The sequence below is a fragment of the Zalophus californianus genome, chromosome 2, assembly GCF_009762305.2.
Source record: "Zalophus californianus isolate mZalCal1 chromosome 2, mZalCal1.pri.v2, whole genome shotgun sequence".
NCBI lineage: Eukaryota > Metazoa > Chordata > Mammalia > Carnivora > Otariidae > Zalophus > Zalophus californianus.
The window spans coordinates 187,235,332-187,244,246 of record NC_045596.1 but is presented as its reverse complement, the minus strand read 5'-3'; the positions used below and the strand labels follow the sequence as shown (position 1 = coordinate 187,244,246).

Genomic DNA, 8,915 nt, shown 5'->3' with positions numbered 1-8,915 from the left:
CTTTTCAAAATTCCTCTGCAAATACTTTTCCTTCCAGACGAGTGTTCTGCTTCAGATCCGCCTTTGCTATCAGCACATAAATAATCAAGGTTATGGTCTCACTGGTCCAATCACTGCAAACATCTGGGTAAAAAGGCGGGCATCACAGAATTATTTTTATTAAGCCTGTGACCCAGTTGGTCGTAAGCATTTTATTCTCATGATTATTCCTTGATTCTAATTGCAGATTATTTTTATTATTTCTAGTTTGAGTCTAAGGATTTGTTGTTGTTTTTTTTTAACCAAAGAACCAGCTTTTGGATTTGGCACCACATTTTCCTGAATGAATTTCTGCCTTTTAACTGTGTTTCGTTTCTTACTTCTGCTTTTCCTTGGCTTCTTTTCTTGTTCTCTACTGTTCAATTTTTTGAGTTGAATATTTAATTCACTCCTTTCTCTTTTTTTGATTGATTGAGGTATTTAGACTACAAATTTTCTCATGAGCTCTGCTTTATCTGTATTCTGTATGTTTCATTATTGCTGATTCCTAGAAATTTTACAATTTTGATTTCTATATCTCCTTTATGCCAAGAACATTTAATAAAGTACTTTTAAAATTCTTTTGTGAAAAATTCCAAACATACCCAGAAGTAGAGAGAATAGTGTAATGAATTCTTATGTACCTGTCACCCAGCTTCAACAATGTCAATATCTGACCAATCTTGGCTTGTCCTAACCCCAACCCCAGACATCTTATCAATTCCTCTTCAAATATTTCAATATGTAAATAGAGAGATTTTTAATCTCCTAGTGGAAGGGACATTTTGTTTCTGGATCATTAACATCTGATTTTATTGCATGATGATCACTGACTATTTTCTGTACTGTTTATATTCTTGGAATATCTGTAATTCACAAATATCACACAGGTACTTAGGAAGAAGGGATATTCTCTATTTCCAAGATAAGAGTTCAATCTCCGAGATAAAGAAGATGTAGTGGAATATTATGCAGCCATCAAAAAATGAAATCTAGCCATTTGCAATGACGTGGATGGAACTAGAGGGTGTTATGCGAAGCGAAATAAGTCAATCAGAGAAAGACAAGTATCATGTGATCTCACTGATGTGAGGAATTTGAGAAACAAGACAGAGGACTGTAGGGGAAGGGAGGGAAAAATGAAACAAGACAAAACCAGAGAGGGAGACAAACCATAAGAGACTCTTAATCTCAGGAAACCAACTGAGGGTTGCTGGAGTGGTGGGGGGTGGGAGGGATGGGGTGGCTGGATGATGGACACTGGGGAGGGTGTGTGCTATGGTGAGCGCTGTGAATTGTGTAAGGCTGATGAATCACAGACCTGTACCCCTGAAACAAATAATACATTATATGTTAATAAAAAAATTAAATTTAATTAAATTTAAATTTAAATTTAAAAAAAAGAGTTCCATCTCCAATCAGCTCTGCGTGACTTTATGTCACGGACTAGAAGTACTGTACTAAACGTAGACTTCTCTTGATATTGCTTGTAATTCCTACTTTACAAACGGAACTGCTAGAGTATTCAGTTTACAAATCCCCCTTGCTATTTTATCTTTTCATAATTACACCTATTAGTATGATAAAGTGCCTTTTGGGAAGGGGGAGGGCCTGAATTCCGTTGCATCTGATACTAAGACTGAGCTCTCCAATTTCTTTCTATCTGCATTTGCTTATTACACGGTGGTCTGTCCTTGGTTTTCAGTTTGATCACGCAGTTCTTCCAAACCCCTTAGGCCTTATCGTATTAGGGCCTAAGCAGTCCCATCAGTCACGGTTGTTAGTTGCAAGCAACAGACTCCACTAGAGCGTTTAAACGGAAAATAAATTTGTCAAAGGATATTAGGTAGCTTACAGTGTTTCCAGGAGAGGCAGACAACTGGCCTGGGGCGGGGGCTCTGCAGGCAGGAGCAACATCCACTCACCCCCCCAGGCCTTCTCTCCGGCATGACCCCATCCCACCGGGGCACCGAGGCTACAGCTCCCGCCGCGACACTGAGCACTGGAGGACCGTATCAGGATCTTGGCTGTTGCTGTTCTGAACGCTGTGTCCCCCCGCCATCACACACCACCCTTTCCCGAGACTCCCTACAGCTCACTTTGCTTAGATTGCCTTCTTCCAAATAAAAGTCTGACTGGCAGAATCTAGGTCAGTTCTTGTGCCCTGACTTCAAGGGTAACTGGGACCTTGAATTTTGGGTTCCACCTCCAGGAGAAGAATTCATAATACGGAGATTGCCCCCACACACAGGAGGCCATATTTGCCACAAATATGATAAATACCTTTTACAACAGTGTCATAGAAGAAATTCACGTATAGGAATTTATTCCTAACTAAAACTAGTTCGAGAATCTATAACCAAAGGGACACCTGGGTGGCTCAGTTGTTAAGTGTCATGATCCGGGAGTCCCGGGACTGAGCCCTGCATCGGGCTCCCTGCTCCGCGGGGAGTCTGCTTCTCCCTCTGCCACTGCCCCCACTGCGCTCTCTCTCTCTCTCAAATAAATAAATAAAATCTTAAAAAAAAAACTATAACCAGATATTCTCCTGATACCATGTTGGATGTAGTTTTTTTTTTTTTTTTTTGAGAGATTTTATTTATTTATTTGACAGAGAGAGACACAGCGAGAGAGGGAACACAAGCAGGGGGAGTGGGAGAGGGAGAAGCAGGCTCCCCGCTGAGCAGGGAGCCCGATGCGGGGCTCGATCCCAGGACCCTGGGGTCATGACCTGAGCCGAAGGCAGACGCTTAACGACTGAGCCACCCAGGCGCCTCAGATGTAGTTGTTTTTTGAATGCATGCAACATGTTCTCTAAAAATGTTCCTAGCTTTACCAAAAAATAATGTGCAATCATAAGCTTTGCCTTTCCTTTCTGGCTTCTCTTAGGATCACTTCCTCCTTGTTTCTGTATCTGAAGTTCTACACTAGGCTTACACCTTCTTACCCCGGATACTAGAATCTTCTCTGATGGCTCTCAGCGTTTTCTTTTCCTTTCTCCCCACTATCCTACATCCTGTCCATTCTCAACTCCAGCATGATGTTTCGGCGGCTTGCAGTCAGGGTCCAAGCTTTGTATAATCTCATGGCTCTTCCTCATCTGGCAAACACATGCTGGGTAACAACGCCCTGCTAGGCAATGTGCTTGGTTTGGGGGTACAAGGATGAGTAAAGATAAAGCCTAATCATAAGGGCCTCTCATTCTAGTGGGGAAGCAGACAACCACGTAGAAAAATACAACATAACCCAAGGCGCTGCCACTGTGGCACACGGGAAGAATACCGAAACCAGCCTGGTGGTCAGAGGGCATCTAGGGAGGCTCCCGGAAGAGGTTCCTGAGCAGGGTGATGGAGGATAAACTGAGCTCACCCAGGAAAAGAGGGGTGCTGTAAGCCCGAGAAACTGCCTGGCCAGAGGCAGGGAGAAGCAGGTGCGAGGGTGCCTAACGCTCTGAGGACAAGCTGCAGGTGCTTCAACACCGGACTGCAGGCTGCCTGAAATAACGCAGCAGGAGAAGACTGGTATCTTAGAGCAAGATAGGACACATTGAGGAGTTGGAATACTTTTCTTAAAGCCAATGGGAGGCAACTGAAGGCTTTTTTTTTTTGCATTTTAGAGAGATCGCCCTAGCACGGTATACATAGAATAGACCGGAGGAGCTTGCTGCTGGCAAGCAAAAAGTCCGGAGGCTATCGCCAAAACCCAAGAGGGAACCCATGGGGCAGTAATGATAGTATCTGCAGAGGTCCTGAGAGGGGCAGCCGGGACAGGCGTCCAAATGGAACCAATGGAACTTAGCAGCTGTGGGAGCAAAGCTAGAGTCACAGACGACCCCTCCATTTCCGTGTTCCTTGGGCGACAGAATTCTAAAGCGAGGCTGAGAAGAGGTGCAAATTTAGGGAAAGAGGGTAGCGTGCTGTTTTGAGTATCCCAAGTTTGGGACAGCTGAGGAGTGATGGAACAAGAATCTGGAAGCCGGGAGATGCCTGATGAGCAGGACTTCTCAACCTTGGGCGCACACTGCCAACACCTGGAAAGCTTTGAAAAATACTGATGCCTGGGCCCTGGGCCCAGAGCTTCTGATGTAATAACAGCCCTGGGGCGCGATTAAAGCAGCACAGGTGATTCCGATGGGCAGCGAGGGTTGAGACCTTCTGGCACAGAGAGGAGGGTGCGGGGCCTGCAGGGTGGCCCTCCCCTCGCTACCCCTTATGAGCCCGGTGACCGTGGGCAGGTCATTAGTCTTTCCCCTCCTGAGTTTCCTCCTCCAGAAAATGAAGATTGTCACACTTCCAAGAATTGAAACTATTAAATCAAATAATACGTGTAAAGTGCCTAATCCCGTTCCCCGGACATACGACAGCCCAGACGGGGATTCACGGCAGGCCCGAGTCTGGGGAAGGGCAGAACTCTCGGCCAGTGCTCCTGAAGAGATCGGGGCTTTCTGTGTGCTGGGAAGAGAGAGGAGGAATCTCCCCAGCCTGTGACGGACAGACAGAAGGACACCCGCTGTGTGCTCACAATCTGGTGGCTCACGCCACAGTCTTTGGGACTTACCGCAAGACACGGGAAGCAGCCAGAAGCCTCCCCACTCGAAGCAGGGCACCGGCGGCCAGGACCCCATTAGGGTACGACCCTGGAAGCGCGACACATCCATGCCCTCGCGTGGGCGCTGGGCAGATTTGCTGGAAGCACTGCTGTGTGCCAGGCAGGTGTCCAAGTTCATTCTGTAACCAACATGACGGAGACCCTACTGTGTGCCAGAGGCCACGCTAAGTTCTGGGGAAATCATAATAAACCCGGAAAAGATGGTCTGGAGCCCTGCAGCCAACAGGCCCTTCTCGACACCTGTCTCGTCTGTCCCCACTCCGGCATCCCCCAGCCACTGCCATCGACATCCTGTCATTTCTCTTCCGGGTTTCGGCAAGAGCCCCTCACTCTTTGGCCCATCACCGGTAGCAAGCTCCTCCAGTTCACTCGACACGCAGATTACAGGTTATTTATCAAATACTCACTCAACAACTGTTAAATAACTGTGCGATTACATGTCACAACACAAGTACACGAGGCCGGCACGATATATTAGGGGCTTCCCTGAGGATGTGCCCACCTCTCCGGCTTGCCCACCCTCCCCGTGGCTTCTCCGTGCCCTGCTGCACAGCCTCCCTCAGCCTTGACCACATGGCCGCCTGGGCCCCCACCTGCGCCACTCGACCCCCGCCAACCCCAACCCGCGTCCTCCTCGGGGTCTCTCCTGCCCGCACCCTGCCCCCAACCCCCACTGTCCACCATCACGGGGCTATCATCAGACCTCTGATTCCTCACTGCAAGGGACACTGCAGAGAGCCGAGCCTCCAGGTCTGTTTCCCACTGTACCCAGGAGCTAACATGATTCCGAGAGTATGGGTCAGGGTTCAGAGAAACAGAACCAATAGGTGTGTGTGTGTGTGTGTGTGTGTGTGTGTGTGTGTGTGTGTTTGTAAGGCTTTGGCACGTGCAATCATGGAGGCTGACAAGTCCCAGCCTGGCAAGGAGTGGAGAGCTGGAGCCAGAGCCCAGGTCTCGTGGCAGGAGGGCTCTGCCAGGAGCCATGCCCAAACACTGCAGGGAGGGCTGGCTGGGAAGTCATAAAAGGCCCCTTACTTCCCTGCAACCTGCACTTCAGAGACACCATGTCCCACTCCAGCAGGCAGAAGAAACCCCACTGATGTTGGAAGGCAAAGCATTCAGAAGGGTTCCAAGCCGCTAGTCCAGGTACTTACTCCTCCTCCGGGCAGCGTGGGACCTACAGCAGCCGTGCTGTCACCTCTTGGTCATGTTTCCGATGGGAGCAGTGCAGTGCGAAGATCCCCTCTGCAAGACTTAATCTTGACCTTCCACCTCTTGAGAAAAGAGAAGCAAGTTCACCAAGCTGCCTTTCTTCCTTTTGCCCTCCCTTCTTTCCATATGTTTCTGATCTCCATGCCAGACCTTAAGGACACAAAGATGACTAAGCCAGGGCCCCAAGCTCAGAGAACTCACATTTCAGCGTGGGGCATGGCGGGGCTGTGACAGCGTGCTCGGTGCTGAGCATACCTGCCCCCTTGCTTACAATTCACACGTGACCGGTCTCCCTGGGCAGCCCTTTGTACGTGCAGACTGCTGTTCACTAATACCCTGTCCGCCCCTTCCAATTTATACAGAAAAATGCCATAGCCAGAGATAAGGCACCCTGGCAAGACACTGCTAATATCCAAACAGCAAGTCCAAGGTAGGCAGACAGAAGCCCACGTGGGTCAACACATCTTTGAAGTTGTTGAATCGTTCCAACCACTAGAGGGCACCAGCCAACACCTGATCTGTCCAAACCTGCCCAGCCCCAGGTCACTATGCTCCCAGATCCGTAATACTAATTAATATTGTATATCTTTTCTCAAAACAAGTCTTGCAAATCAAGCAAGCTTTAAACTGACCACACAGACTTTACTCTTGAGCCAATAAGAGGGTAAGGGGAGAGGGAATCAGCTGGCCTAACACAAAGAAGAAAGGCCACAGATGAGGAATGGATCAGAACCAATGACAATGCATTTTAAAAAAAAAAACAAAACCTATGCTCATCATCCCACCCATCTGCCAACAGATAACCACAACATAACCTCACGTTATTGACAAGCCATTGTATAACAATGGTATCCAAATAAATGCCAGGTTAGGGACCACTGCATCAGAATCAAAGATACAGATCCAAGGACCACACCATGGGAATTTTTTTTTTTTTTTTTTTTGTAAGCAGGCTCACACCCAGCACGTAGCTCAGTGCGGGGCTTGAACTCACGACCCTGAGATTAAGACTTGAGCTGAGATCAAGAGTCGGATGCCTAACTGAGCCACCCAGGCGCCCCAGATATTCCTCTTAATAAGCCTGGAACGGGACCCCAGGATGTGTGTTGTCCGAAAGCCTCTGGTGTATAAAAGAGCTTAGGAGCTATTGCTATATAACTGGAGTATCAGAAACGTGGACATCAAGAGTGAGAGAGAAAACTGAATTCAAACATCTGATGATTGTGGGTAACTTGCACCTTTGGGGGCTGTAAGAGGGAGAATAAATCTACAGGGTCACTGGGCATATTGAGACCTGCCTTCCTGCTTTGTGAAGCAGCAGCTACATTTGGTTGTTGGAAGGTGGCTGTGCGTTATTAGCTGAGAAGTCTTCTTCCGTGACTTCTGATCTCAAAGGGATCAAGGCTTCAAGCTGGAAAGGGGACTGGTGTTGGGAGTGAGGTCGGCCTCATTTGTATTCAGCTCTACCATTTAATGGTTTTATGCCCTTGGGTCAAGTGTCCTTGAACTGCCCACACCTCTCGTAAAATAAACATGATACTCACCTCATTGTGGGGATGAAATGAGCAAAGATCTGTAAAGCACTTAGTGCAAGGGAGGGGAGGGATGCCGGCCCTGTGCTGACCATTGTTAATATTAGCCCAGGAGAAAGAGCGGGACACCACCCACCACTGCCCTCTGCAGGGCGCCAGTGGCCTGGGCGCTGTGTGGGTCTGTGCAGCGCATAGACACCTCATGGCCCCGGTGGGTGGTTTACGGGGAGGACGGTCTTTTCTGGCATGTGGTCTGAATTCATCACCTGATAGCCTCACAATGCTCCTTTTCTGAGTATCTCCTTCTGGAACCATCTGCACCCTGGCTCCTAGGAATCCTAGCAGCTTTGTGAGCTCTTCTCCTTCCCCTCTGATAACCCCCTCCCTTGTTGGTGGCCTTCTCCCTCTCTCTTTGCCCGTGGGCATCCCCCAGGATTCTGTCCTTAGCCCCCTCCCCTTCTCCTTGAAGCTCTTCTTAAGTGACTTCATCCACTGTCACGGTCATGGGTCCCTGTACATGGACAATGACCTTGTTATCTCGGACCTGCAGTTTCATATCCTACCCATCTTCCGGGCACCCAGTTACAGGTGTTCATGAGCTTTAGCATTTTCAGGCCCCAAATTAAATCAGTCATCTTCTCCTACACCTCCTGCCCCATATCCATGCCCCCCCTTATATTTTCCTCTTAATGCTAATCTCAATGGGGTCACCGTGTAGTCAGTTCCCCAAACCGGAAATCCAGCAATGATCTTCCCCATTCTTCTCCCGCCATGTTGAATCCTTCCCCAGGTCCTGCTGATTTTCTCTCTCCAAATTGTTCAGCCATCTCTAACTCTCATGCAGGACCTCGGCATCTTTACCTCAAACTGTGACAGAAGTTAAAGTGCTTTGTGCCAAGCCTGCCCCCATCCATGACTCATTCCCTCCCTCCAACCTCCTCGCAATTCCTGGTCTAGTAAGACTACATTGTGGTTTCCCCAAAACCAGAAAGCCATTCCGTGCCCTTGTGCCCCTCTCTTGTGCCACCCCTGAGTACTGAGAGCACTCCTCCCACCCGCCTTTGCTCGGCTACCTCTTATTCACTGTGGTGGGTTGAATGGTGGTTTCTCAAAAGTTATGTCCATCCAGACTTGCGGTTGTCCCATTATTTGGCAAAAGGGTCTTTGCACATGTAATTAAGTTAAGGATCTTGAAATGAGATCATCCTGGATTATCCAGGTGGGCTCTAAGTCCAATGACAAATATGATAAATGTCCTTATAATGTCATGTGGACAGCCATGTGAAGACAGAGGCAGAGACCGGAATTACGCTGCCCCAAACAAAGGCGTGCCTGTGCCACGCAGAGCTGGAAAAGCCAAGGAACCAAATCTCCCCCAGAGTCTTCAGAGGGCCCACGGCCCTGCTGACACCTCCATTCTGGACGTACAACTTCCAAACTTAAGAAAATTCATTTCCATTGTTTGAAGTTACGACGTTTGCGGCAGCCCTAGGAAACGATACACTCAGTCACCGTTGAGAACTCAGTTCACTCATCATCTCCTCC

At 48.4% G+C, this 8,915-nt stretch overlaps 1 long non-coding RNA gene across 1 annotated transcript; it reads right to left on the bottom strand.

Annotated features, from left to right (window-relative positions):
* Window positions 1-4,617: 4,617 nt before the first annotated feature.
* Window positions 4,618-6,153, bottom strand: LOC113924200. Its single transcript, XR_003520577.1, has 3 exons — window positions 6,040-6,153; window positions 5,781-5,900; window positions 4,618-4,745 (listed from the first exon to the last, which is right to left on the bottom strand). It is a non-coding gene; the product is annotated as an uncharacterized LOC113924200 (long non-coding RNA).
* Window positions 6,154-8,915: the final 2,762 nt, after the last annotated feature.